Source organism: Physeter macrocephalus, chromosome 2, assembly GCF_002837175.3.
Source record: "Physeter macrocephalus isolate SW-GA chromosome 2, ASM283717v5, whole genome shotgun sequence".
In the NCBI taxonomy this organism is placed as follows: Eukaryota; Metazoa; Chordata; class Mammalia; order Artiodactyla; family Physeteridae; genus Physeter; species Physeter macrocephalus.
The window spans coordinates 56801989-56829059 of NC_041215.1; the positions used below are offsets into that span (position 1 = coordinate 56801989).

A 27071-nucleotide genomic window follows, 5' to 3' on the forward strand; every position below is an offset into this window, starting at 1 on the left:
TTGGCAGAAAACCATGGATTAACAGTATACAACCTTATTAAGAACATCCTTGAATTTTATTTTAAACCACAAGCTCATTGTTCTTAGAGCTCATTTGCTAAAGTAATCTCTTCCTGAAAATGACAAACCCTCCCCTGGGAAGAATCTCAAATGAGAGGAAAGGAGAAGGTTATGGAAGCTAAGCCTTGGCATCACCTGACTTTTGTGACCACGTGGGACTTCAGTCTCCTTCAGTCTTTGTCCCTCTGTGGTCAGTGCCAGAGTGGCCAGGGGTATAATGCCGATATGTCCTCAGGCCTCAGTGGGAAAAAGGGAAAACTATGCAAAATATGCTGATACGTTTGTTTTGGGGAATATTGAACAGAATTGATAGTCTGACCCTTCATGAATGTGTGTCCCCATTCAAAAAAAGAAAAAAAACTTACTAAACAATACATAGCTACTGCTTTGTTTTAAACAAAATTCTTATATTGCCCCACAAAGAAAACACTGGAGTAGTATTGTCTTTCCATATACTCTACATCAGCTTGCCAAATGATTATTTATGCTGCGCAGTTGGGTTACACCATTTACACACACACACACACACTCACACACATCTTACTAGGTGCCGAAAAATAATGGCCAGCTACCACTAAGAAGATAATGTCTTTAGGGTGCTTAAACAATTAACCTCAATTTGGAAACTGAGCAAGTCTAAGCTACGTTTTGCTAAACATGATTTTGCCACTTAATTTTACCCTTCCTCCATATTATTTAAACCATCATGTAATTTCAAATTCCATACAAAAAATTAATTTATATTTGAATCAGCAGCACTTTATTAAGAGGCACATATCGTTTAAAGAGACTTCCTTAGAATAGGAAGTTTCATTTAGCTAAATCTAAGGAAACAAAGATAGTCAACTCTTTGTTTGATTATAGCCTGGGATCTCATATTATCCAAGCGCATTCCTTGACCAGACACATTTAATGATTGGTTAAACCAGGTTCAAGAGAAAAGTACTGCTCTGTTATTAAAAGGAAACTTAATGATTGCATCTCCATTGGGAACATCATAAAATCCATAATAAAGTTTACTTTGTGCACTGACCACAGGGTACTTGATCTTGGCATTCCATGGTGCTTCTCATACTTCAAAGGTTGAAAGCACAGTGAAATTTCAGTCAGCAACGTTTGGTTCCACTTCCTGGGAATGAGATAGCTTAAGTCTGTGAATTACTCAAAAAGAATCAAAATGTGAGTGCAATGATAGATGTTGGTGTTTTTTTTTTTTCCAATGTATATAAAAAGGCACCTTTTCCAAATGCCCCCTGTTTGTGTTCAAAATGAGCTAGAGGAACTCTACAGTATATTCACTGTGAAGGAATCAAGAATTATAAAACACTTAGAATTTATGAAGGAACAAAATATCACAAAACTGTGGAGTGATACCCCAGATTCACTGAATAATCTGAGAAAGGAATGGAAGGAATAATATGAGCTAACACTTATATGGTGCTTATTATGTGCTAGATACTGTTTTTAGTGCTTATTAGATATTAATTCTTTCAACCCTCCAGACAGCCCTGTGAGGTATTTTATTTGTCCAAGAGATCAGTAAGACACAGAGAGGTTAAATATCTTGCCAAAGATCACAGAGCTGGTAAATGTTAGGACTGTAATATGAATTTTCTTCTGATTTAAGATGGTACGTCTAGATGGCCAGGTGAAAACCGAGCACTGCTGAGCGAGCCCCAAGGAAAAGTGCAGCCTCCACACGAAGTTTTATTATTGGTTTCTGAGGAAGTGGTAAGTTTGCAAATATCATCACCCATTTAAATGCTTTAAGAACTAATGTGACAGCTTGACATTTGGGGAAGAAACTGTGCTGGTTTCTAAGGTCTGAGTCTACCACTAAATATCTGGGGAATCTGGGTTAAAACATGTCACTTTCTGGGGCTCAGTTTCTTCTGTGTAAAACAAAAGGGATGGATGATGTGCAAAAAGAGATTCTACAGTTCTTTTATGAGACAGGCACTTAAGCACATTGTTGTGGTCTGGTGGGGAAATCTTTCTGTCTACAGAGACCTCACAGAGGACACAACGGTAGTGTTCTCTGCCATGAAGTGGATTCAGTGAAAGGACTTGATCGTATTCTGAGATACTTCACGGTCTTTTCCTTCTCTAAATTCTTCACCTATGAAACAGGTTAAAGCAGAAAGGATAGTGGCAATTGTAGGTTCAGGACATAGTGGAGCAAACCCTTCTTGTTTCTCTTGGGGATAAGCTTCAGTGATGGGGTATTGATACCAGCAACACACACATATTCTTATCTGAAATTCAGATCAAATGATTCCACCCTTGAGAGCATTCCCTGACAATGGCCTTTCCAGCAGCATGAATCTGCCAACAGAGGCCAGTAGTTCATTTCAATCAGCCGGCTTTGCTGGTATTGCTGCTCCCATTTTAGATTTACAAAGCCATTCTTGATGAAGACAATAAAAGTCCCCTTTTCCTCTTGTGCTGTTATGCTCTGACACTTTATCAAAGCACACAGACAGAGGGTTGTTCTTAACTATATATAAAATGGAGCAAGCTCACAAATCATGCTTTGATATTGCACTGTGGAAACACCAAGGTTAAAAGGTAAATCTGTGGTGAAACAGTATTGATTAATTGATGTAAGAAAGGTCAGGCTAATCTTTATCTTGCTTGAAAGACTAGTTCTATATGGCAGGTCTGTTGAAATGGTTCCTATGTAAAAAGATTTAAAAAAAAAAAAAAAGGAAACCTAATGCAAAGACAATGGGGGAATCTCATCAAACAATCACTCAGGAAGTTAAAGCACTAAAACAGTAACTGGAAGGTGGATGTTATTTAGATTTCTGTGTGTTTTGAATAGGCTTTCTGGGAAATACCTTCACCAGTGAAGCAGTTGTAGGAGAAGTAAAGACAGTGATGTAAAGCCTTAGCCCTGCCCCAAGAAGACCAGAAAAGGGGGCTTCATACTCCTCTTTCCAACAAGGCTGAAATCTGTTGAAGCAGAAGACCTAACTTGTCTGACCTTCAGGTCCTGCCTAGGTTAAAGACTGTTGCATAGTGTTTCTCACAAGAAGGCTTCCCTATCGTATCTCCAGGGTCTGGTGGGAAGAGGAGGAGGAAGAGGGAATTATCCCCTCCATACCTTGAGATGCACAGACAACTAAGGACAGCTTGTCCAACCCACTTCTGGCCCAAGAGAGAGAATGAGGTTTCAGAGGTAAAATTTAGGATTCGGAGAAAACAAAGAAACAAAGGAGGAAGGACTGGTGGCTGGGGGGGAGAAAGAAAAATATAGGGACCACGAGGACAGGATGCCAATCCTGAATTACAGCACTATTGAATGAAAAGAAGGGCCAGGGGATGGTAGTGGGAGGGGTTGGAAATGGGAATGAATGCTGGAAGTTTTGTCTCATTATGCTCGAATCTGAAAAGACCTTCAGTAAGTATCTGAACCTGAATAGGCTAGCCTATGATGTAGTCTTAAGCAAACCCAGAAACCTCAGAGGCTCACTATAAGTTTATTTTTGGCCCTGGGTGATACTCCTGCCTCTTACAGCTATGGCATTTGGAACATGTAGTCTTACCACAGCAATGAGGAGATGCCTGAGATTTTTTTTTTCCAGTGTTATTGAAAAATAATTGACATACATCACTATATAAGTTTAAGGCATACAGCATGATGATTTGATTTACATGTATTGTGAAATGATGACCACAATAGGTTCAGCTAACATCCATCTTCACATGAGATGTTTTGAAAGACAGATCTGGAAGTCGATTACATCATCTTTCTTATATCCTACTGTCCTGGATACAGTCACAAAACCTTCAGCTAACTGCAAGGGAGACTGGGAAATATGCCATAAAATGTTACTTGTCTAGGTTTACCTTAGAACACCAGGGATTTAGGTTTTCATAAAGAAAAATTTCCAAAGACTGCATTGTTAAATATTGGAAGGAGCTACCATGGGATGTTTAGAGAACTTATTTGCTATTCTCTCAGATACTCAAGGTAGGAGATCAGACTCATTTTTCTGTAAGTTCTATTCTTTATACAATTTTATGCTTCTATAACTATATAGGCTTTTTGTTTGCAAGGGAAAACATGAAAAGTAAGCTAGATATTTGGAATTATTTTCTTATCAAACTGATTTAATTATCCATGGCTACTTCCTACAAGTAAGTAGGGAAATTTTATGTTAAGAAAGCAGAGGCACACACACACAAAAATGGAATCAGAAATTAAATGTGTTTTTTTCACAGATTTACCCATTTTGTGGCTTAAGGCCAGCATTTTAAATAATAAACACTTAAAGACATAAATCATAATTTGGTACAAATCCATATGTAAAATATAAGATCTATCCTTAGCATCATAGTCACTGGAATTCTGATAGTCTGTATGTGACACATTTTGCATTTTTGTGTTATTTGCTTCAATATATGTTAATAGATGGTAATTATATGCTTTTCATTTGGACAGCCCTTATCCAAAAACTATTTAATATTCTCACATCTAATGGGTCACGCACAGCTATTGATCATTTGGATCAGAGTTCAGTTTGAACTGCTGCTGGTTAGACTAGAAATTGTAATCATGGTAAAAGATAAATTACAAGGTCTCTGAAGATCAGTTCTGTTTTCAGATTAGATGTACTTTTAGATATGAAACATCAAATAGGGGAGGTTAGAGAAGGTCTGTGATGGTGTCAGTTTGTGGGTTTTCTAAGGAATATATCCAGAGATCCTTTCTACTCTTTCCCCCACTGTATCAGGAATGTGAAATTTATAGGGAATGACATTTTATTACAATAAAGATGGTGAAAAAATTCATAAATTATTTGTGAATTAGAAAAGGATGCTTATTTATATTTTGTAAATATAAATTTTGGTATAATAAATCAAATGCTCTATAATTAAAGTTATGCAATTTTTAATATATAGAGATTTGGTTTGGATTAGAGGAATCTAAGTGAAGATTAATTTAGATGAAGCAAACCTCTGGTGACTTCAATGTTAAAAGGATTTTATCTTTGCTTTAAAAAATTATTTTTGTCTAATTATAAAAGAAATACATTCTCATTGTAGAAAATTTGGAAAATTCAGAAAACTCTATTCAAGAAAACAAAGAACATTCACATTCATAAACCCAAGCGTGTTGCTATTAACATCTTGAAACATCTCGTTCCAATCCCTTTCTTTGAAATTTTTTATGAAATATTTCAAGCATACACAAATATAGGGAATGATATAACAAAGTCACACACACATCTACCACCTAGATTTAAATATGTTACCTTTTTGCTATATTTACTTCAGGTATCTCTTACTGATAAATACATATATTATAGATATAGATAGAGATACTCCACTTCTTTCTCCTCCCTCCTTTTTCCAGACTTAACTATTATTGTGACATTTCCGTTTTGTAATTTTGCTATTATCATCCATAAACAATATATAAAATTGTTCTTACATTTAAAAAGTATATGTCTTAGCAGCAGCAGCAGCAGCATGGTGAACACTTATGAAGTACTTACTGTCTTTCAGGCACTGTCCTGAAGCATAGTACACGAACTAACTGTAGAAGGTGTGTGCTATTATTATCATCCTCATTTTATAAACAAGGAAACTGAGTTACAGAGAGGTTAATTAACTTGCTCAAGGTCATACCCCTACTCTTTTCTAGCTTGCTTTTTTACACAACACTGTGTTTTTAGATTTATCCAGATTTATCCATTGATACATATGACCCTAGTTCATTTATTGTAACTGCTGTATAGTATTCTATTATATGAATGTCACAGTTGATTCCCCTACTGATAGAACTTTGAAAATCCTTTATGTATCCCTTATGCATATCTGTGAGAGTTTCTTTAGGGGAGTTACATAGAAGTTGAATTACTAGGTTATAAATAATGTACTTTTTAGATTCTATATAATTATAGAAAAATTTATATATTGATCTTATAGCTATCTCATTGCTTTGCTAAACTTTGTTATTAATTCTAGTTATCTGTGTTTTTTCTATGCTGACAGTTATATTTTTTGTGAATAGTGACAGTTTTTTCCTTCTGTTTCAATTTTACATATTTCCTTCTCTTTCCTTCTTCCTCTCTCCCTCCCCTCCCCTCCCTCCCTCCCTCCCTCCCTCCCTCCCTCCCTTCCTTCCTTCCTTCCTTCCTCCCTCTCTGTCTCTCTCTTTTCTTTCTTCTCTTACTAGACCAAGGCACCTAGTTCAATGTGGAGGAGGGGTGGTGACAGAGTTAATAGTTGTCTGTTTCCTAATTGTAAAGAGAATGCCTTATTTAAGTGTGTGTTTGTTGCTGGTTTGCAGTAAGTACTCCTTAGGTTGAGGAAGCTTCCTCTATTTTAGCTTGTTAAGAGATTGGTTAGATTTTATTGAATGCTTCTCTGTGCCTTTTCAGAGGATTATATGGTTTTTCTCTTTTAATCTCTTAATGTGGAAATTATATTAGTACAATTTCTAAATTTTAATAATCTATGTATTCCTAGAACAATATTTAGTCATGATATATTACTTGTCATGACATTGTCGATATTGTTTTCTAACATTCCATTTAGGGTTTTTACATCTGTATTAAAAATGAGATTTGTCTATGATTTTCCTTTTATGAATTATCTTATACATTGTTGATATCAAGATTTTTAGCTTTATAAAATGAGTTGGAACTTTGTTATTTTTAAAAAATTTCTTTGGAGCAGTGTGCGTAATGTTAAAATTATATGTCCCTTTAAGTTGTGGTAGAACTTGCCTATAAAACTGTTAGGGTAACGTTTGGGGGGAGATAATAGTGGAGATTTTTACTGATTCTATTTGTTAAATGGTTATAAAGTTATTAAGTTTTTCTATTTATTATTGAGTTCACCATGGTAAGGTATATAGTTTTCTAGTTAATTTGCTATTCTGAGTTTTCCAATTTATTGGCAGGAAATTTTTCATAGCATCCCCTTTTTGATTTGAAAAAGCTTTACCATCCTTTTCTTCCCTTTTTATTCCTAACGTTGATATGTCTTTTTTCTTTTATTCTTAATTAATTTTGCCAAAGGATTGTCTGTTTTTTTTATTCTTAGATATGGCAATCCTCTAAGAACCTCTTTGTAGGATTAAGAAACCTCTTTAGATATGGTGAACAGAGGCTTGACTTAAGCCTCCAAAAGAGTCATAGCTGCTGCCCATTCACATTACTGAGGAAGTTCACAAACCCAGAGCCCTTAGAGTGAAGGAAGGGCTTCATACTACAAACATCTCAGGGTGGCAGATCTCCCAATCCACATACCCTCTGCAGTGTGACCTCCCCCATCGAGGGGACACTCCCCCATCAAGAAATGGAGTTTATTTCTTGGTTCCCTTGAACCTGGGTGAGCTCTGTAAATGCTTTAACCAATAGAATACGCTAGAAGTGTCCTTGTGCCAGTTCCAGGTGTACCTTTTAACTAGCCTAGCAGCTTCTTTCTGGCTTCTTGGAAGCTAGTGAAGGGGTGAGAAATGTGACTATCCATACTATGAAAACTAAAAAACAGAAAGAGAGAGGAAGACCAAGGAGTACCAAGGTGCCAGGCCTGTGAATGAAAAGCCATCGTGGATGTCCAACCCAGTTAAGCTTTTAGATGACTCCAGCCCTAGCTCTATCTGACTACAAAGTATGGGAGACTCTAAGTAAGAACTACCCATTGGAGCCCATTCAATTATAGAAATGTGAGCAATAATAATTATGTGTTCTTTTAAACTTCTTAATTTAGGGGTTGTTTGTTACACAGCCATAGATACCTGGAATAAGTATCAATTGTGAGAATCTTCTCTCTCAGTCTTCCATCAAACAGGATAAATATGCATATGATAAATAGAGATACAGAAATCGTTAAGAGGTTATTGTATATCAGCTCCGAGGTAATACTGTTCTCCAAAGGACCCAGAATGCAACTGTGGTATCCTTCTCAAAGTTGGACCATATGGACATTGGGTGATAAATGGAGTGTCCACCTCACAGTGGGCCCAGTGAGTCTGAAATTATCCCATACATATTTTCTGAGTTTCTTTTGTATCAGAAGTCAATGTGTATTGTTTAAAGCTGATAAATCAACTAATAGATGTAAATATATTACCTAGTGCTATAAAAGTGTCTTATTTAAAGGTGTAAAGAATGTAATAACTAAGATCAAAGGGAAAAGAGGGCAGCTGCAAGGAAATAGAATGATAGGAATTTCTTCATCATTTACAACAGGAAGTAAATAATAATTAAAGAAATAGAAGATTAAGCTAGTTATATGTTGTTAGATTAAGAATAAGAGCTAATATTCACATAGTGCTTACCTGGCTCTGTTATAACTGCCTTGTGAAAATTAACTCATTTAATCTTTACAACAATCCTTTGATGTAGGTATTATTACTTGTCCTCATTTTATAGATGAGGAAACAGTCAGAGAAAGGTTAAATATAATTAGCCCAAAGTCACATAGAAAGGATACAAATAGTTGTAATGGTAGCCACTACAAGAAGCCAAAACAGACTACAAATCTCAAATCAGGTTGTTTGTTTCTGGGTGCAATAATTCTGGCAGTCAGACAGTTTCGTCTGGAGACTCTTGAGTCTGCATAGTCTCCAGGCTTACTCTTCCTTTCTTGATAATTTGAAGCCAACATCCCAGACGTAATGCACAGATTACTGTTCATTTCTTATGGGAGAGGACATGTGTCTCTCTCTGCATTTTCAGACTGCTCCATGTTGTAGGATGGAGAATTTGTTAGGGCTGAAGAGCGGGAGTCCTGATGTCCATTTTGGAAGAGGAGACTGGAGAAATAACTCCTTTGGTGTGTGGGGCAGCAAAGTAAAGCAATGGTGATATCAAACTATGTTGAATTTGTAGCCACACATTCATCACCGCCCTGTGGGGAATTTTTCTCTTTCCTCCTAGAGTTTAAAAAAAAACTCTATAGTAATAGTGAAGTAAATTCTTTGATCCCTGTCCCTGACATTAAAACAATAAAAAATAATATGCTCAGGTGCTAATCCATGAGTTGATCTTTTAAATGTCTCTCTAATTGAAGTAAGAAGGATATTAACCCTGGGAAAAGCGTCATGGGCAGCAAAACATTCTTGACTTTGCAGCTCACAGGATGAGTTGTACCAATCATAGCTTTTTTTTTTTTTCTCAATATTGTTTAATGAAATGGAAGCCAAAGGAACCTACCACCAACTCAGCGTGCTTTTTCAACACATTAACTCAGCCAGTAGAATTAATTTCAAGTTCATTTCTGCATGGATCATTTACAGTGTTAATTTGTGAGTTTGCATGGTGACTGCTTTTTTTTTTTCCTTTTTTTGCATAACAGGTGTTGGTCACAAAGTGAGTTAATTAATTTTGCCAATTAATTATTGCTATACTTCTCTTTCTCTTTTTTTTTTCTAAAGCAATGGCTGTTTTTTGTCATCACTTGTTGGACTAGATCAGGTGCTCCTCTGTGGTTTTTTAAACACCTCTGTGCACACAGCTACTTTGGCAAGTCAGGAATCAAACTGACAGCCTGTTGGAAAGGCATATCCTGTCAAAAGTCTAAAGAGACACAGAGTGACAGTTCCCAGGCTCAAGTGCAAGGCCTGCCTCTCAGTCTTCTTTGGCTGGCTAGGAGCTTGGCTGATGCAGGGCTCCAGTGCCAGATAGCACAGGCCCTGAAGTAACAAAAACAAGGCCCAGCAAGGTAATTGGGACTGACAGCACATTTACTTATCCCACAGGCATCTCTGCAAGCTGCAGCCACTTTTAATACAGCCTATGAGTCTGAGCACACACACACTTTTTGCTCTCTCCCTGCTACTTTCATTATTCTTATTTTGTATTTTTGGCATAGTTTTCTTAATCCACTCTTTCTCTAGATTATCTAATGTAATCTGAAGAGTGGTATAGAAATTTTTTTCCCTCTTGTGTTATAACTCATCATGAACCATCAAGGCAGGAAACACACTAGAAATCCAAATTCAGTTAGATCTGAAGAAGTGAAAGTCCTACTGTGTATCTTTGGGGATCATTCACAATCCATGTTTTCAGCTCCTGTTACTGGTGTACCTGCTGCTAAATGAGAAGGGCAGACTTGAAACTTTGGTTCAGGTTCTTCAAACTTTAGAGTTAACTGGGGACTTACAATCTACTCAAAGGTGAAGATATCAGATCTCAAAAATAAAGAGTAAGAATGATCTTGCAGAGGGAGTGGTCTGGGTAAAGAACAGTGCTATTTATACCAGTAGTAGCAAGTAGGTCACACAGGATTGACTCTCCATATACTCCCCCCAAACCCTTCTCTGTGGAGGTAGTTTAGAATTCAGTAAATTTCCAGAAAGACAGATGTATTAGTCCATTCTGGCTGCTATAACAAAATACCACAGGCTGGGTAACTTATAAACAACAGAAATTTATTTCTCACTTTTCTGGTGACTGGGAAGTCCAAGGTCAAGGCTTTGGTAGATTCGGTGTCTGGTGTGAGCCTGCTTCTTTAGACAGCTGCCTTTTTAATGTAACCTCACATGGGAGAGAGGGGAAGGATCTCTCTGGGGTTTCTTTTATAAGGATACTAGTTTCATCCATTAAGGCTCTGCCTAATACCTAATACCATCACTTTGTGGGTTAGGATTTCAGCATATGAATTACGGGGTGACATAAACATACAGTCCATTGCAACAGGTTTCCTGGATCACCCAGATTTGTTTTGGTAAGTTAAGGCTTATTTTTACCCATCAAAATATATGATGAGTCAGAATCCAGGACTGGGTCTTAAACAGAAATATGGAGTCCCAGGAATGTTGGAATCTGATTTTTTTTAAAGGAGAGTAGCCTAGAGTAGTGGGAATCACAGATTCCTAGTTCTGTTGAGGACAAAATTAATGCCAGAAAAAATAAGCTATCTGCCATGAACATGGCTGCTGGCCTTTAGAATGGTGAAGAAAGGTTTGGGGAATCTACTTGGCATTTAGATACCTATGCCAAAAGAGGGCCATCTAGACTTTTTCTTGCCTGAATCTGGAACTCTTGTAGCAATTTATTCAACAGCCATTTCCTTTACTTCTTCCTTGCCACAGTAAGTTTATTTGGTTTAGTAACCAGATGGCTGTGGCAAGTAGGAGAGTCTGAGCCCTTTCCAGTTCTCAGGGAGTGAATCTTGATAAGTCTAATTTTTGTCATGGTAAGTCCAGCCACCTTGATGGTGATTAGCTTCAGAATGAGACGTGTAATGTAATTCTGGCCACTGAGGATACTTCAGTTGATTGTGCTTGAGAGAAAGATTTTTTTGATCCTTAGAATAGATGCAAAAGAAAGTTCAGTTGCTTATTGTCTCTGGTTGAAGCTGGGTGAGGAGGTGACACTGGATCTTCTGAATCTATCCTATAATTATGAGAGGAGCTAGCCAAAGGACCAGGCAGCATGTTGAAGATGGCATAGGGCACAAACAGAAAGATGCTGTTACCTTGAGGATTTCACTGAAGAGCCAAATAACCAGCTCCTTAACTGCTCTGCCTCCCAGCCTATTGTGACAGCAGATAAAAAATTTTTTGACTTTTACTGGGATTTTCTTTATCTTTTGATCAAAACTGATACAGTATCATTGTAGATAAATTTTATGTTCCATTGTTAGAATCAAATCAGAAACCTACACATGTAATCACTGGTCTGTTGTCTTGCTAATTAATCCTCTGGATGCTGGTCTAGAGATATTCACTCATTTATGGATTCATTTAGTAAATGGTTATTGAGCCTTTGCCCTGGACCAAGCACTGGGGATGAAGCCATGGACCAAATCAATATTGTTCCTACTTTCATGGAATTTATAATAGAGCAGGAAGTAGAGATGCTGAATGCGTATAGTTAGAACAAAATTGTAGATTCAATGATGCCTTTACCTGAAGATCAGCATCTACTTTTGCAGGATGTATGTATGCTTAGTCACATCTGGAGGCCTTGGCAACCTGGTCTCCCTGTGATCAAACTGCAGTGGTTACAGGGCTTCACAGATAGAGCTGCAGGATTATAAGGGGAGACTGGCCAGCAGGCACTCTGGTGCTGTACACTTTTTCCTAGACATTTTAGTAAGTCACATCATGTTCCATCTTTGCCCTTTGGATTGGTTCATTGGTAGTAAAAAATGAAAATTAGAATATATTAATATAAGCATATAAATGTAGTTCCCAGTAAATAGTATATAAGTACAGGAATATTTACCTCTCATTATTCCTATTTAGTATTTGGGAGAGATGGTGAGCCAGATTTTAAGGAGGTGGTATCCTTCACTAGTCAGACTTTTCTTTCTGAGATTTTCCCACTCATGGTCTCTTTTCTTCCATTCTGCAAATATTTATTCTTTACTTTGCCCTGGGGATGCAGTGAATAAACCAATGAATAAACATTGGTTTCATTTCATCCTTGAAGAGCTTTGTTGTAAGTTGAGAGTACAGGCTTGGGAGACAAACAGCAGGTCTTGAATACTGGCTGTGCCACTTATTAATTGTGAGGCCTTGAGTAAGTTGCGAGATCTGTTTGACTTCAGGCCCTTTGTATACAAAATTGTCAATAATTATAGTACCCATCACATAGGCATTTACGGGGATTAAATCAGATAATGCAGGTTAAATCATCTGGTTGAGTGTCTGACACAGGGTATTGTTCAGTAAATCATAACCACACTCAGAGATTAGGCATATGCATAAGCAACTCTAACACAAGCTAGAAAGCAGTAAGGCCATAAGAGCTAGAGGGAGAATGCTGCATGTACTCAGAGGAAGGAGTCTCTGGGAAGAGGAAAGGGAGCCACTTCAAGGAGGAGGTGCCATTTGACCTGCGTTATCTCAGTGCTGCCTTAAAATTTGGCCTGAAATTTCCCTCTCTGTTTTAATTAACCTTCAGTTAGAGTGCACTCTAGCTTTTCCAGGGGCAGACTCCATCTCAGTGAGGGCCGGATAACTTTCCTTTATTCTCTGATAGTATGACTGACTCCAAGCAGTTACTCCCTGAAAGCAGGAGCAGAGACAGGAATAAGACAGGGCAGTCCATTCCCACTGCTAGAAAAATATCAGTTATTTGTCTCAGAGATTGCTCTACTGATAGTGCCAGAACGAAATCCTGAGATTTCAAAGAGCTGTATGACATTAAACAGATATTTTTGTTTTCCTGACCTTAATTCACTGATATTTAAAAAGAGACAGTTGGACTACACAATCTACAGAGGAGATCCAGTGGTGAGGGCTGAATTGGATACGGTTCATAATGTACTCAGCACAGTGCTTTGAATAGAGGGGATACTCAAAAGGCATCATTTAAATATTTATAATCATAGATCCTATAAGTCTTACTTATTAGTTTGCTGTTGCTGCTATAACTAATTACCATAAACTTAGTGGCCTTAAACAACTCAAATTTAACATCCTGCATTTCTGAAGATCAGAAGTCCAACATGGGTCTCACCAGGCTGAAATCACTGTGTTGACAGGCTGCTGTGTTCCTTTCTGGAGATTCTAGAGGTGGATCTGTTTTCTGCTCATTCAAGTTATTGGCAGGATTCAGCCCCTTGTGGTTGTGGGACTGAAATCCCCTTGTCCTGTTGGCTGTCAGTTGAGGGCTGTTCACAGCTTCCAGAGGCCACCCATATTCCTTGGCTCTTGGCTCCCTTCCTGTGTCTTCAAAGCCAGCAGTGGTGGGTTGAGCCCTTCCCCTGCTTGGAATCTCTCTTCCTTCTGTCTCATCTTCAACTCAGCCTAGAAAAGTTCTCTGTTTGTGAGTGCTGATGAGATTAGATTGGAACCACCCAGATAATCCAGGATATTCTCTCTATCTCTAGGTGTGTACCCTTAATGATACTTACAAGGTCCTTTGGTCACAAAGGTAACATTCACAGGTTTTGAGTGATTAGGGAGTGGATATCTTTGTGGGGGGGGCATTATTCCGGCTCCCACACTTATCTTTCACATTCAGGAAAATACATTATAATCAGGCCTTTTAATTTTTTATCTTAGAGTTCTTATTCTCTGATTCATTTTCTATCCCCAACTCATCCAACATTTCAACAGATCTCTGTTTCCATGCAGCAGTCTTGAGAGCCACTCCTCTTTTCATGCATGAATACTTTCTTTATTGTAATTTTTTCTCTCATCTCCCTTCAAACCAATGATTTTCACACTTACCCAATCTGTTATTACAACCATCATTCTCATATCTGTTATGTTTAGCTTTTGTCCCTACTTTTCTATCAATTGACTTTGTTACCATCCAAATTTTCTCTTTTCATCAGTGTATGGCTTCTGCATCCTGGGTTCTTAGAGACAATGATTACTTTAAGGCTTTAGAGAAGTGGGTTGAAAGGAAGAAGAGAAATGCAATAATTTGGGAAAATTTCTGTTTTCCAGCAATATATTTTATTACTGAAGTTTTCATTTTAATTTTTATTAGATTTTTAATTATAAAATTAATACCTGGGACTTCCCTGGTGGCGCAGTGGTTAAGAATCCGCCTGCCAACGCAGGGGACACGGGTTTGAGCCCTGGTCCGGGACGATCCCACGTGCCACGGAGCAACTAAGCCCGCGTGCCACAACTATTGAAGCCCATACACTCCCAGAGCCTGTGCTCCTCAACAAGAGAAGCCACTACAATGAGAAGCCCACGCACCGCAACTAAGAGTAGCCCCCGCTCGCTGCAACTAGAGGAAGCCCGCATGCAGCAACGAAGACCCAACACAGCCAAAAATAAATTTAACAATTAAAAAAATAAAATTAATACCTATTCATTCTAACAGTTGATACAATATTAAATGTATAATAAAGTAGGTAATAACTAGTCCTTAACCCCAGTAATCTGATGCCTGGTTAATGAAAGTTAACAGTTTGTGTATCCCATGTATCTTTCCATCCCTTTCTCTATGCTTATATTACATATACAAATAAATAGAAACTTTTCATTTTCATTTGCTGTAATGGGTTGAATGGTATCCCTTTAAAATCCATATGTTGAAGTCCTAACCCATAGTACCTCAGAATGTGACCTTATTTGGAAATAGAGTCATTGCAGATGTAATTAGTTAAGATGAGGTCATTAGAGAGGGCCCTAATCCAATATGACTGGTGTCCGTATAAAAAGGGGAAATTTGAACACAGAAACATGCATACAGGGAGAATGCCATGTGAAGGTCAAGGCAGAGAGTAGGGTGATGCTTCTACAAGCCAAGGAACACCAAAGATTGCCAGGAAAGAACCAGATGCTAGGGAAGAGGCCTAGAACAGATTTTCTCTCACACAGTTCACAGAAGGAACCAACCCTGCCAATACCTTGGTCTTGGACTTCCAGTCTCCAGAGCAATGAGACAATACATTTCTGTTGTTTAAGCTACTCTGTTTGTGATACTTGGTTACAGCAGCCCTAGCAAACTAATACATCTGCTTTATGAATGTGGGATCATATTTTACAAGTAATTTTGTTATGTGGTTTGTTCACTTAACAACATATCATGAACATCTCTTTAGGTGGCATATTTTAAAACAAGAGTATTTTCATGCTCTGGACAGGAATGTCAAACGGGCCCGGAGCTGCTCAAGGCTCCTTTTCTCAATCAGGATTGGATCTGGTAAGCGGTATAAGTCATGGAATAGTTTCATTTGTGGGAAGTGGACCAACCTGGGTGCTGGCATAGCAGGCGGGGACTCAGAGTAGCCCCTTACAATCTAACTCCTGCAGTCCCCTCATGCACCAGCACAGAACTGGACTCAAAAAGGAAAAAAAAATTTCCCTCATACTCGTTGTGCATATGTGATACCACAACATAAGCACTGGCTGAACAGATAGGTCCCTGTTAAATTTTTAGGGAAAACAATATCAAACAAATAACGAAACACATGTGAAGACTTCAGTAGCTTTGATACTCTAGGAATTCCTCTGACTTTTTGCTACTTCAAGTAAAACCAACCCACCATGCTGAGAATGCAGGACTCCAATGGTGAAGATGCAGTTGTCTCTTTAGCTGAGGGATTCTTAACCTGGGGGAATTAAAACCTCATGTAAGTAAGTGGCTGAGGAATTTATCCTTATGTATGTTTTTAAGATGAGTGCGGGTGTGCAGGGAGTGGAGTGAGGATGGTTTGTATTCCCAGGGGAAACGGTAATGTCTATAGCTAGTTTCTACTAACCATAATTTCCATGGTGTCTAAATAGTGATCAAATTTTGAGTGAATTCTAGGCCACAGCAAATAGAACACTGCTCTCAGGGCATTTTATATGCCTTCTAGGGCCAGCCTTCCAGAAATTTTAAAAGTGTGTATGGCAAGTAGCATGCCAGGAATTCTCTACATATTCATGCCATTCTTGGAGTGATTTATCCATGAAATGAAGCAGCAATGGAAAGCTAGGCAGATATTGCTTCCTTTTAAGGTCACTGGTTCATAGCAAAGCACACTGTGTATGGAGATTGAAATAGGAGAGTTTATTTAGGGAGAACACATTATGCTTATTTTGCTAATCTATCAGGTAATATTTTGTTTTGCCCAAAAATGGTAGGAATTTTGTCAGCAAAATATGGGAATATCTAAGAATATTCTCACCTTGAGTTATATTTCTTGACTTGATGTTTAATTATTTTGACATTTCTGTTTACATTTAAGCTTTAAATTTATTTTATCTTTCAGACTTTTCTAAATCCCAAGTATAGCTTTAGGCCATAATAATCACTTCATTAACAGAATGGGCTCATTACTGGTCAATGTTTTGTTTAAGATATTAAAGGATATCTTTTAAATAGTAGCATACAGCTCCTGTGATAATACATACTTGGCCACATGAGCAGAATAAAATGAAATTAGATGATTATACTTAATTAAATCAAGCTATAGGCCCAAACCAAACAAACAAAAAGTGATAAAACTTTATTTCTCTATTTTAATTTCCTTGGGGTCTTGTATGTGGGAGATAATTTATTATATGGGGCCTTCAGACTGATGCTTGTGGCTTCTGAACCATAGTTCTGGTTTCCTATAGGGAAAGGGAGAAGGGTGATTACCTTATAAGGAGGGTAGTGCCAAGGGGCTTAGAGAACACAGGTGCATCTATGCCTGAGTCAAACTAAATCTTTCTCAGCCTGAAGATTTTCAAAATCTGGGTTTATGTTGATTTTCTTTCTTATATCATCAACCTATAATGATGGGAAAACAAAAGATACATAATAATTTGTGCAGTGGTAGTCCTTATTTGTCTCCAAAATTATATAACTGTATAATTTTTACTTCTTAGCTCACTTAGCCTATGGAGATGTTATTTCACGAACAGTGCTAAGAAAATTTAAGAGAAATTTTGGCATAAGGACAATTACAAGGAACCAGTTCAACTATTTTGCATGGTGCTTAGAATTCGAGAGTGGCACATGAGCCACAAATGCAACTTTGGGTTGATTAAAAATTTGCCAAACCCTGAAAGAAAAGAAAATTCTTTCCATAGATAACTATAGATATGAAGGCATGTATATGAATGCAATGGTGTGAAAGCAACTTTTAAGGAAAGGAATTCTATTTTGCCTTAGAAGATAATGAGAGAACCCAGTGGTATAAATCTGTAGTCAGAAAATTTGAGACTGTCACATTATTCATCTTTTCATTTCCCAGAATATTTTATTCCCTTTACTTATTCCTTAAAAGTAGAATGAGGATGAAATAGGGGCAAGTGCCAAGGAAGAAGAGAGATACTTGGATTTCATCTTTTCCAAGATTACTTATAATATTCTCTGCTTTCTGCTTTATACTAAAATAATTAATTAAAAAATAATATTTGAGAGAATGTAACATCCCAGTAAATAATAGCTTTCTCTTCCTAATCCATGAATATTAGTTAATATAAGCTAATGGCTATACAATATATATAAAATATATAATAGAAGTTTATTTTTCTTAGTCTGGTATGGTTCAACATGGGGCTCTGCTCCACGTGGTCACTCAGGAAACCAGACTCATTCCCTTGTGTGGCTCCACTATCTTCTAGGACCTTGTTGTCCTCTGCATTCAGCTACACATGTGGGGAAAGTAAGAGAATGTGGAGAAAGCATATCCACTCTCAACTGCATTGCCCCAGTGGTGATGCATGTCACTTCTACCTACATTTCATTGTCTGGAATCAGTCCAGTGATGCTGTCTAACTACAGGGGGACTGGGAAATATAGTCTGGTGGTGGAGCCAGAAGAAGAAGAAGAGAACTCTCTGCCACAATATGCAATAATTTTCAAATAAATATAAGGAAATAAGATAGGTTTGATGCTAAAGGCAATATAAAACATATTAATATTTACATTCGTACAGTGCTTATTATTATCATGCATACCAAGTTTCTTTGTACCATAGATTCATTCATTTATTTATGCAACAAAAAAAATGTTTATTGAGTGCCTACTATGTGCCACTTTGTTAGACACTTGTGGTATGGTGGTGAGCCAGATAGCCATAGTCCCTGAATTTATCAAGTTATCAGTTTAGTGGTAGAGACATATATGCTAATTAATGTTTCATTTCAAAATATCCAGAGGCAATTTTGCAGTACTTCTGGGTAGTACAATGCCACATAAAGAATATTTATTGTTTCCCTTCAAGTCTGTCTTCGTCATGTCTCATAATAATTTCTTAGTTATTTAATTAATATGCCTTTATCTGTCAGGTATAATAATTTTCAGAGTATCTAGTGAATCCTAGTATCTATTCCCTAGAGATGGTTAGTGGAAATGGAGGGCTGTCTTTATTCAGAGTTGGGTTTGAGCCAATTCTATCATTTTATAACCCTTGATAAGTGTTTTTCAATGAAAATCCTTTTATTCCATTCCTTTTATACTTTTACCATGAAGATATTTTTTAAAAATTCCTATTTTGCAACTTGGGCCTCTCCTCCAACAGAACTACCTGAAGAGGTGAGTAACTTGAATTGCTGGAACAGCCTAGTAGAAGTTCTAGCGGAGAGGTGGTGAGAACAGAGTCTGTCTGGGAATGGGCTGACTAGCCTCTCCCCCCAGGACAGGCTCTCAGAAACCTTACGTTGCTGACTCTGCCCCAGACACAACCAGCCACAACCCCCTTAGGTAAGATCTTCTCAAGGAATGCCCCAGCATGAGAAGGGATTCAGTGCATTTTTCCACAGCCTTTGATTATACTACATTTCACTGATTACACTATCAGAACAGGGAAGGCTATATTAGGCCAGTTAGAAACACAAGTTCGGGAATGTCCTAGTGGTTCAAGTATCTGGTGCCTTTTATTTTTGGAGGCACACAGATACGAAAAGGCATCCTTATGTAACTATGCCATATGAGAAAGACTGCAGTTTCTCACAGACTCTTCCTGAATGTGTCCTGGCTCCCCAGGACAGGACACTAAAAAATTAGTGTAAATTAAAACTAATTTACACTAATTAGTGTAAATTAGTTTTAATTCATGCCTAGTTAATATTTGAAGTAACTTAATCCAGAGTACACATCAGAAGGCTGCTTAGTTAGCATTTGAAAGACTCTAATCAGGACTTCACTTTCTGAAGGCCATGGGTATAAACCTTCAACTACTGCTATCTCAATATATGAAAAAATTTCATATATTTCACCCAGGGCTGAGAGGGTTGGGAATGGCAGTCGGGGCAGCTGTAATCTTGAGTTCAAGATTAATTGAAGAGCCACTGGTCTCATTTGAGGCTACTTGATCTCCCTGGAGGCCCCAGCGGCCTGGGGGCGAAATTGAAATCTATGGAGATTGCTAGAGAATGTTCTCCCCAGGACCAAAAAAGAATCTAAATTTACAGTAATTCTTTCAGAAGAAAAATAATCCCAAGGACCTTTGATCTTTCCCTGTGTACAATTGTAACCCCCATGAAATTAAAAAAAATCTTGACTATTAAGAATTCAGTGACCCCAAACTTTGCTGATGTTCACAGCTGACACTGAGTTCAAGCAAAATAACCAAACCTTAGAAAAAAGAAGGCACAAATGACCTCAGCATGGAGCTGACCCCCCTTTTTCCAGAAAAGAAGCCAGAAATGATTGAAACTCTAGTCTAACTATTAACATTTCATTATGAGCTTTCCTCTCTGACATATGGGAAATATCATTTATGAGTAGATGCCAGTCCATAAGGAATGAAACAGACTGTCTGTGGAATATTAAAGGGATAAGACTATGTCTGGTATTAATTGACATATTTTTGAGATACATCTCAGCTCCAGAGAAATAATTTCTTTCTGTAGCTTCTAGAGTTGCAGTCACTTTTATTATGCTATGGGTATATGGGTATACACACACACACACACACACACACACTACAATTTATTTAAGTTATGGAAATGGAAAATTCAGTATTTGGGTGTTTGAAAGATGCTTCCAGTGAAAAAGTTAAATTTCTTAGATATTTCTTAGGTATTTTGGGGAAAATCAATCACATGATAAATTGTTTCATACAGCTTGCCAACTTGCAGCTACTTCTGTCAGAAATTAAATGATAAAACTTTTCAATTGGAATTTTTGTCTTGCTGAAAAGGAGTCCCCATTTTCTATTTGTGAACAGCAGCTCTTTTTCAAATCTAAAGTAAAAATTCAGAATAAAGCCCTTCTGAGAGTGAAGAGACTAAATATTATTTGGCATAAATATAGTTGCTGTTCTTGTTCAAACATAGAATATTAAAACAAATATTTGTCCAATATTTCTGGGCCCCTAAAGTTGTGAGTTTTTCTCAGGCTATAGATTATCACCATCATCAGCAGCAATTGGGGCATAAAGGAGAAAAAAATAGAGGGGGGCAAACAGATGGTTTGTTATTTTTGTGTTCTTAACTTTTTCTTTAGCAGAATTGACTACTCTTTGACTTCTTGAGTGATTTCTCTTTTTTGGAGGCACACATTACATGATACTAATCTTAGTTAGAAATTTTATTACTTAAGATAGTTTTTAGGAATTTGTTTGCTGTAACCATTCTTAGTAGATGAGTACTGTCCATGGTTCTTTAGAAGATACTTCATAGAAAAATAATTCTGATATGTTCTATGGTATGTGATGTATGTATGTGAAGTGTGTGTGTGTGTGTGTGTGTGTGTGTATTGCATGTGTGTGCAGTTTCCATGGGCTAAAACCCAGAAGTGGAACATATATAATTTTTATTTACTGATGTTTAATGTCTGCCAGGGGATGACCAAATCTTCTAAATTATGAACTCTTGTCTGTAAGTTAAAAACATTTGTCAAAGATTGTAGAGCTTTTTATCAAATGCTCCAATATGTAGGCTTTTTGCTTAGCTGATTAGTCATCTGAAAATCTAGTCAGGAAGGTCATCTATCATAATCTCTGCTGGTGGGCCTGAATATGAAACTTGTCCCTCCATCTGGAACTCTCTTGTCCCCAGATTCAGGTAGGGTTATCCATTTTCAACAAGCTTCTTGAAGGAGGCAGTGGAGTAGGGTCTGGATTTAGAGCTGAAGACTTGGTTTTGAGAATTGCATCAACATTTTTATTATTTGTATGTTTTAAAAAGCATATTTACTTTTTGTCATTTAATAGCTTCTAATCTTTTTATAAATCATGGATAATGATAACCTACTGTACACAATTTTATCAGGAGTAAATAAAAAAAGGGGCAAACTACTTTCTTATAAAGTTCTCAAGAGATGCTAGGTGTTATTTTTTGTTTCAGAATTTAAAATCACATGTTCCACTTGCCCTGTTCTTCAGTTCCTATTTATCCAGTGAACAGAGATATATTGAATCTCTACTAAGTGTCAGATCCTGGGCAGGTACTAGGTGGGGTGATCACACCTGGAGGTCCTACCTGGAGCTAATAGCTCAATGGGAAGTCTGACTTTAAAGAAATACACTAACGACTGTGTAATCATGCCTGGTGATAAAAGCTGAGGTGAAAGAGTACTCATTTCTAGAAGAAAGTATAATGGAGATTGAATTTGGATTATAGGTCAGGCAGGGCCTGCTTGAAGAATTGACAGCCACTTGATATTGGATTTTAAGGAAAAGCTGTGTAGGTGAAGAGGGGGTCAATATGTCTTCTCATCAGGGAGTAGCTGTAGGGCTGGAGCAGGGCTGTTACTCTGGGGTGGGAAACAAGGCAAGTGTGCTGAAGGAGTTGAGTGATGGCCAGTGTGACTGGAGGGTAGAGAACTGGGGATGGGGGTGGGGTGAATGAAGGAGGATAAGGCTGGAAAGGCAGGCATGGGCTACACCTTATAAAGATTTGTGTTTTATTGCAAATTTGGTTGGATGCCATTAAAGTGTTTGGAGCAGGTGAGTGGCATGAGTTGATTTATGTTTTAAAGAGTGTAAACCCAAAGTAATAAGCCATATCATCAGCCATGCCTTTAATAACTCTTGATGACTCTTATAAAAATATACTCATCATAAACATTCAAACAATTTACAAAAGTACATAAAGGAAGGCAAAATTCATTGTAGTCAGTTACACTAATTGGCTCAATCAGTTCCCTGTTATGACTTTTAGCTGTTTCTGATTTTTTGCTACCATACTGATGTGGTGGGCACCCTTGTACATAGATATATTTCATATATGTGATTATCTCATTAAAGCAAATGTTGAAAAGGGAAAAAGCTGGATTAAAGAATTTGTACATTTTATAGTTTCATGCATATTGCCAGTCATTTGGAATTTACTTTAGAGAATCATGTGAAGAAGAATCAGAATTTTTTTTTTTTCTAAATGAATAGCCAGTTGTCTTATTCACTGCAAAAACAGGCTGGTATTTTAAAGCAACACAAACACTAATTTTACTCTTTGCAAACTTAAGGCTGGTTTCTCTCATTCCTTTGTTTTAACTGTGTACATGTCAGTTTCTCTTACTGGACCGTAAACTCCTTTTAGTGATAGAAATGGTTGTATTGGGCCACACGAAGCTTCTGTTCCAGCTGGGCTGTTTACTAGCTGCAGGACCAAAGACAATGGGCTATTACAGTGGCTGTAATTTAGCTTTAAAATACTCTAGCATGGACGATAATATGTGTGAGTCAGTGAGTGTAAATTAGTTTTAATTCATGCCTAGTTAATATTTGAAGTAACTTAATCCAGAGTACACATCAGAAGGCTGCTTAGTTAGCATTTGAAAGACTCTAATCAGGACTTCACTTTCTGAAGGCCATGGGTATAAATCTTCAACTACTGCTATCTCAATCTACATTAGAGGGTTTTCAATGAACGTAAGAACTGCTAGAAATTTTATTTCATTGGTGAAACATGTACTGTGCCAGATATGTGGGTTAGTTAGAAAACTTGTGTAGACCCTTGGCATCTCCACCCTTGCTGCACAGTTAGAGGCACCGTGGCTCCAAATATCTTCTGTGTCTTCTGTTCAAACCTGGTGCACCTGATCCAAACAGAAACTCAGCTGAATTCTGCTTCTGTGTGATTGTGTCACCACTTGCCCCACGTGGCTGTTTCTTTGGTGGGTGTAAGTTGCATGGAGCTGGGACAGGACCAAGCTTCCAAGGATAGGTTTACATTGCTGAATTCGGTCTGAGATTTGCTTTCTTTGTACCATACAGTAACCTGGAACAAGACTATGAGGGAGAAGCCCTGCTGTCTTCCAGATATCCACCGAAGGGAATTTGCTAGATGTGCGGGCCAGTTCACATCACTAGGAATGCCTCGGAAGTCACTTTTTTCCCCTTTTTACAAAAATGTTCAGCCAAGGGACTTTCAGTGATTCCTCCTAACTGCTGGGTCCCCTTGAGCAGCCTCTGGGCTGAATTGAGGTTGGTCACAAACTTTCCCCGTGCTCATACCTTTCTCAAGATAAAAAGCTCATACCCAAAATAGTGGCAGATAGTACAAATATTACTACAGTTTTTCATGGGGAGATGAGGAGACTGTCAAATTACACGCAAAGCTTAAGAAACCTCCCTTTAGATTTCTTCTCTCTCCCCAGTCTCATCTCTCCTCCCCCACCTTCCAGTTTTCCATGTACTGTTTCTTTTCTTTTCATTTCCCCACTTTTATAAAGCCTCTAGAATCTCATTTGTTTATAGTCCACGCCCTTGCAGCAAAACAAAATTGTTGTTCATCTATGCTCCTGGCACCACTGAGGTCTCCGAGTTATACACAAGGAGGGCTGGATCCATTCCCTTTATAAACCCTCCAGCAAGAAGTCTCCAGCAAGAAGGATGGTTCATTCCTCACTCAGGGCATGTTTTCCCCAGAATCCTGCTTCATGGCTGCTTGGCCCTCCACGATGCACTCATGTTGCCTCTATCCATCTTAGGGTAGCTAATGTCTTTTAAACAATGTTGAAACAGAATAAGGCAAATACTGCAGGGGTGTATCCCAGGGAAAGGAAGTGTTCCCCAGAGCACATTGAGTCTGCATTCCATTTCCTTCAGAGTGGTGTCAGCAAACGATACTGAGTGTGAAAAAGACATTTTGGACCATGTTTACAGGGCCCTTGGATGCACTTCTCGTTTTAGAGGTATGAGCTTAAGTGTTGTTAAAATCTTACAATTAGCACATGGAGGCCGTGGTGCTTCAGGCCTGCCCTAGTATAGGTCTGTAAGGAAATGACCCAGCTCTGAATCTTCTCTCCTTGAAAACTGTGTGATGTGCTTTCAACACTTTAGCCCCCCAAGCCTCAGACACTCACTATTAACAGAAAGATCTTATGCTTCTCATGAAGTGCTTTAAGGTTTGCACTTTGATTATAAGTGCTACCTTTCTTGACCACTTCGGTTATTTTTGATCCTCTTAACCCTGTAGGGTGGATAGTATGTAATATGGAAAGGGAATATGGTCTAGTGGTTAAGGGAAAAGGGTAATTAGTCCTTATTCTGTTACTAGCCAGCTCTGTGCCTTTCGGTAATTATAAACTTCTCTAGATCTTAGTTGCTCATCTGGTAAATGGGTATAATAACAACACTTACCTTATAGCATGTTAGTGAAATACAAATGAGATAACGTATATAAACTGTCTGGTATGTAGTTTAATAAATATTAGTTATCATCCTCCCCATCATCCAAGATTATAGAGTTTGAAAGTGGGGTGGCTGGGATTCAAACCCAGACTTAACCTTCCAAGCTTCTGAATGATCATGTTTTATAACAAAGATAACAGGTAACCAGAGTTAACATTCTGTATTGAGCTCTAAAAGTACTTGCTAGAGGGACTTCCCTGTCGGTCCAGTGGTTAAAGACTTTGCCTTCCAATGCAGGGGGTGCAGGTTCCATCGCTGGTTGGGGAGATAAGATCCCACATGCCGTGTGGCCAAGAAACAAAACATAAAACAGAAGCAATATTGTAACAAGTTCAATAAAGATTTTAAAAATGGTCCACATCAAAAAAAAATCTTAAAAAAATACTTGCTAGGAACTATTCTAGGCACTATACATATTAACCCCTTTTATAGTCATGCCAACCCTATGGGATTGGTACAGTTATTACCATTATCCACATTTGAAGATGGAGAAACTGAGAGGTTAAGTGACTTGCTCAAGATTCCTGGTGACAGTAGTGAGCCTGCCATCTGACCCAAGAGTGCAGGCTCTTAACCACTTTGCAGTGCTCTCAATTACTGTGTGTATATGACCTGACACTATTTTTCAGAAGTCTTTCCTAAGTATTTATGGCCTCAATCAGTGTATTGAGGGTTCCAGTGCCTGAGCCAAGTAAGCACACCTGCAAAGGTGGCTGGGAGGGTGCGCCAGAGTTCTATTAGCAAACAGAACTAATTTATCCTCCTATTGAAAGAAGGAATGCTGGGAAATTCATGGAACATAAGTTCAGTCCAGAGGTGGTGACTGTCAGGGAAGGACAATTTTGAGTAAAGTTACTGAGTCAAGTAACCAGATTGCTCCCTGACTCAGCTGCTTCATGGCTGATGCCTGACTGGAGGCCATATAAAACAATGACATAGGGCTTCCCTGGTGGCGCAGTGGTTGCGCGTCCGCCTGCCGATGCAGGGGAACTGGGTTCGCGCCCCGGTCTGGGAGGATCCCACATGCCGCGGAGCGGCTGGGCCCGTGAGCCATGGCCGCTGAGCCTGCGCGTCCGGGGCCTGTGCTCCGCAACGGGAGAGGCCGCGAGAGAGGGAGGCCCGCATGCCACAAAAAAAAAAAAAAATGATATTAATAGTTTTTATTTATCACAGCTTCATATGAATTATCTATCATGACAATCATTTGAAGTATTATGTTAATATCAATTTTTCAGATGAGAAATCGGAGGTACAAAAAAGCTTAAAAAATGTGCCTATTACCATCACAATGCTGGTAATGATGAAGTGATGGTATAAATCTCAACACACAGACTCCAGGGTCTACCCCACTTCTGTGGATGTGACTTTGTCACACTGAAGCCACACGGACTGGCAGGAGGCATCGGAGTAGCCATGCCACAAGGGATGCTGCTTTTCCTAGCAGGGGCCCCAGGGAATTTTCTGAGAGAACCAGGATTTGACATGGAGGTTGGGAAGATTTGTATACTCTGAGGTCTTATCAGTAAGAGAAGTAACTAAATAGGGCTGAATAAAGTGATCCCATTGGTCCTCTTCTGTCCCAAGAAGGTGTGGCTTGAGGAAACTCTCAGAGAACAATTGAGTCAGAGGCTCTGCAAGAAAGGTCACTGTTGTCTTCCTTGAGAAGGCCAAGCCATTAGTAAATGAAGCACTTTAAAGAAGTGTTTTGTAATTGGTTTTGTAATTTGCTCTAGTTTGAGTGAAAACAGTTTTCTGAGGATAGAAGAGTGATAATGGAGGTTCTGATATCTTTTGTAAATGGGAAATGGTAATAATTGAGTGATGTGGCTGGATGGTTATGTTTCTTTTCTCTGGGTCTTCATTCTGACTTAAGCGAGGGTTGTTTTTAATTATTAAGATAATGCCAGACCAAGTGGGCTAGCCCTAGCATGGTCATTAATAATTCTATCAGAAAAACTTGCAATCGTTTGCTCCTTGTGATTTCACGTCAAATAAACCTTTACCCACAGGTGTTTTAAATAATATAGTTTAGCTCCAAGACCTACATATAGTGTTTTTCTTTATGTTAAATT

The 27071-nt window shown here is 38.2% G+C and overlaps 1 long non-coding RNA gene across 5 annotated transcripts in view; it reads left to right on the forward strand.

Moving 5' to 3' along the window:
• Positions 1-27071, forward strand: part of LOC102993068 (uncharacterized) — a 179172-nt gene that overhangs the window by 88300 nt on the left and 63801 nt on the right. For 4 of the 5 annotated variants that reach the window (XR_003676505.2, XR_002891527.3, XR_002891529.3 and 1 more), the window contains exon 4: positions 1688-1791. This is a non-coding gene — a long non-coding RNA (uncharacterized lncRNA). Of the gene's footprint in view, positions 1-1687; positions 1792-23580; positions 25814-27071 lie in introns of those variants that run through there. The other variant, XR_002891528.3, reaches the window with a different exon arrangement.